Below are 4609 nucleotides of genomic sequence, written 5' to 3' on the forward strand. Positions count from 1 at the left end.
TTCATTAGCACTTCAGTGATGCAGCCAGTGGGCATCGGACACGACACAGCCCAATCAAAGCAGCACAGACACATCGCATAAAGAGTTCAAAAATCACTGAAAGATTTCACAAACCATAGTTAATTAGTGCAGATTTTCAAATTAAATATGTAAATAGTTCATTTAACATGACTTTTTTAAAGACAATCTTTTCTCCTCCAAACAGAAAGCTTGTCTGCCACCACACTTTGGATGCATAAAAATTGTACCTTAGTGAGGCAGAAATAGTGAAAAAATAGAAAAGTGCATGAATAAAAGCTGCATAGTACCTGAACCTCACTGTTGTTAATCATAATAAAATATCAGAAATCCTCATTGAAAGTAATAATTAGCACGGAATTTGATTAACTTGATGTAATTTAATAACAATTTATCAAACAATTATAACAAACAGAATATAAACTTAAATACAGTGTAAACTCCTCTCTCATCCATAGCCTCTCCATTGTGTGATTACTGTGTAAAAGGCAGCAAACACCACATATGATTAAAGAATAAAGAAAAATAAAGTAAAGCTTAGGTTTGTTTTGAAATAGAATAAAAAGGAATAAACATATAAAATTCTATAATATCAGTTATCTTTTTCTTTCATTTATTAATAGTTAATTTATATAAAAAAGCATTGTCGCATGTCAAAGACTCCAGATAGCCGGTCACATGCTTCAAATGGGCAACCACTGGATTCCAGGGACGTCGCTGGGATGAGTTCTTACTAGCACAAAGCATCAATATGAATGCCAATGGAACATGTGGAGAAGGGCAGGTATTCAAGACCTAAAGGTGCTGAACATCACATGGGATGAAGCTGAGCAACTTGGAAACAATGGGAAGCCCTTGCCAGCCAATATGCCAATGAGCTGGCCTATTACACCTTTTCTCTGCCTTGAGACAACAACTTAAAGTGTGATTGGGTAAATCTGTTTTCACAGGCTTCTAATGGCCCTGTATCTAACCTTGTCCAAGAGTTCAGCCGGCAACCATTGTAAAATTAGTAAGTGTAGCCCTTATGAGGATATAACATGATATAACTTCCAGGATACATGAGGTTTGAATAAAACAAAACCAGCAGTAATGTGAAACAACTTGCCTTTGTAAAGTGGCAGCACAAACCATATCTTTTAGATTATATTTGGTGTATTATTTAATGATATATTAATATATTTATCGAGTCTTTTGCTGCAGCTGCCAGTTGCCCTACTTCTCAGATGCTTGAGTACACTGTTGAACCTTCTTAGTGTCATGGGACCGAGTGAAATATATAACACGATACCCATCTGGTGAACTTATATAGACACACACAAACACACACACACACACACCACATGCATTTCTTTAAAATAGGCCAAGAAGCATCATTTAATAAGGTTGACTTATAAGGGGTGTGCAGATTGGATTAATGGAGTTAAACACAGCTGACTGATTGATTGATTAATTAGTACCATGTCCCCTTACAATATGAAATGCAGTGTTAAAATGTAGCATTACATCTGTTGGATAGGTCAGTGGTCATAAAGGTCATAAACCAGAGACTTCTGGTGCTATTTAAAAGGTAACGCATGTCGCAGCCAAACAAAAAGTATGAAAAAGCTACCTGCAGCATTATCCTATAACAACTGATCCGCTGTGTTTGCCTGATCTGATTTTCATATAAATTGCTAAGAATAATTTGTGTACAAAAGATTGTAGCTTCACAGTGAATTTCAAATTGACTTTTAACAGCCTAGGGCATACATTTAAAAGACTCTAATTTGTAGCTCTCAGCTTTGTCTGACAATCAGCGTGAGCAATCTGAGTACAAATCTCTCTTAACAAAGCCTGTAATGGTTGAGAGAGTTTTGACTGGCGGTGCCACAGGGCTGTTATAATAGAACTAGGCTGTTTATCTGCAGATGCAGGGGTTGGCAAGTGATGTGCTTCAGTGTTGGGCAGGTCCTTGATGGAGGTCAACTGGTTGAGCATATTAGGGGAATTAATTATATGCTCTATGAATTTAAACTGGGACTGATAATAACAACTGTGATGGATGTGTGAACCATCTTCTTGTTTATTCTTAGTAGTTCCAGAAGCCTGACTGGGAATAAGGTGACAGATTTGATGCTCTTCTTTTTCAAAGGTTTGTTTTTTTTTAAATTGTAAAGTCTAAAATGTCATTGCGTCAGAATTTTAGAATAAAAAAAGAATAGATATGAGATTCCAATGCCATACATTCATTTTCTGACATTAAAGTTACAAATTTACAAGGTAAAAATCAACATAGAAGCTTCAAAACCTGCAATTCCCCAAATAACCATGTAAGGGTGGCTAGACAAAGTGAGTTGATTCTTATAGACCTCCATGTTAAAATGTTTTTATACAGCAGAAATAAACATGTTAACAGCCTGGTCCAAAAAACATCTTGAATTTTTATGAATGATTATCTTTTTTGGTGCTAGAGACCTTTTCCCATATCCCCATCCCTTTGGGATTAACTTGGAGTATGATGGATTTGTGCACTAAGATCCCACAATGAGCTTTAAACCACTCTTTAGAATTCTAAAAAGAGGTTTGTCTCGTTTTTTTGCAGTCAATGTTCCCAAAAACACTAAACATAGGACAAACATTATTTAAAGTGATAGTCATTAATTATTATGATTTTCAAGACTAGGCAAATCTCATCTCTAGTTTATCGTGACCTCATTTTGAGATGCCACATGTTAATAAGGAGGTGCAACAGCATGAAACATGCAGATGCTAAAAAAAACTGATTCTAGGCTCAAATCACTAATATTTTGTTATTAATAAATCCCATTGCAAAGTATAATTAGATCGCTAGATTAGATTCATTCATCCAAATCCAATACAGGAATACTACCTGGCAAACAGCTGCTGAGGTTCATCCACAAGTCCATCCTGTTAGGTCAATCCCTGCCAAAATGAAAGAAAGCATAATATCTAATAGAAAATTCCACCTTTTTGATAAATACACATTTTCCATCCAAAGCTTCTTCTGATACCAGTGTGATGTTGTAGTTAAGCCACTGGATGGCAGCCAGGACACACCTGTCTGTCTGAGTCCAGACCCAGTGTTTCATTTACTGCTGCTGTGTGAAACTCCGGCACATCTGCAGGCAGTTCAGGCACTGCAGTTTACTTTGAAAAACACAAGAGTGAGAAGAAACCAGACTGCAGTCTGTGCAGTGACAGAGGGAGGTCTGAGGATTTCTTGGCATTCTGTCAGCATTTTGTAAGCAGAAGTAACAGCCAGAACAAGAGAAGCTTCTCAATGGCAGCAGCAGAAGAGTGCGGGTACACAGGACAGCTCGTACATGAACAGAATGTAGGATTGTGGGGAATGGCATTGATGAAACACAGCTTTTCAGGCAGTGGTTACACTGTTGTTAGCATTGTGTTAATAATGAACTCCACTTCATTAATTTCTATCACACCTCCACAGCTGGTGTAGAAGACTGACATAGTCAACATTTGGAATATTTGGAAAATTTGGAAGAATGGAACACAGCGCTGTTGACAAACTTATTATCATTGACAAATATAAAATGGCAAGGCAAGGTAATAAAATACAATTCTAAACGATGATAAAACGTCAAGTCAAATAATGGTACGATATGCAAGTAAAATATAATGTCATTATAATAACCAACCAATATCCAATATGGATATAATTACTAAGACAATGTGTTAGATCAGACTGTCTGATCTCAGAGGGAGGAGTTGTACAGTTTGATGAACCCAGGAAGGAATGACCTCCTCATCATTCCTCATCAAAATGATCAGACTACTCTCCTGATATTCCCTCTCCTGGCTAGCCCTGTTAGCTCGTCCATCTTGTTGCTCAGTGATCTCACATTGCCCATGATAACAAAGGGGAGAAGCGGCTTGTATCTCTTCCTCTCCAAAAGTCCCTGTTTTTTCACAATCTCCTTAGAGATCCTTTCCCTCTGCAACCCCAGTGTATCTTCCTCCAAAGTTCTTCCCTCGCCTTTGCTAAGCCGGCCGGCTTCAGCACACGGCACACAGGTTAAAATGACTGTCACAGGTAGTGTTTTGGGCATCTGATGAGCCTTCCAGCACTAGCATGCATTACTCATGATGGACTTCATTGTATCAACAGTACCCGAAGCTGCTTGGTATTCTTTTACAGCACCCAGTAAGACACAGAGCAAATCTGACTGTGGTGATGTGGCAGACATCTAGTAAATACAGAGGCTTTGACACAGTACAAACCACTGGTCACACAAAGGATTTTCATCCAAGTATCAGAGACAAGCCTTAGGTTTGTAATGATGTTTGTTCCATTTTACATGAGCCACCAAAAATGTGTCTGTGTGTGTACAAAAATAATATACCGTATTTTCACGACCATTTTCACGACCATAACGGTACGTAGTGTACGCTGGCAGCAATTTACCAATCGGCTGAACCGGTGTGTAGTATCCATCTGATTGGTTCATCGCTGCTAGCGTGCGTAGTGTACGTATGACGTAGCGTTCAGCTGATTGGTGATTTGCTGCCAGCGTACGTACTTTACGTATCATGTCCCCGTGTCAGGGCCGACTTTTGAGAAAATTTT

The sequence above is a fragment of the Parambassis ranga genome, chromosome 5, assembly GCF_900634625.1.
Source record: "Parambassis ranga chromosome 5, fParRan2.1, whole genome shotgun sequence".
Taxonomy (NCBI): Eukaryota; Metazoa; Chordata; class Actinopteri; family Ambassidae; genus Parambassis; species Parambassis ranga.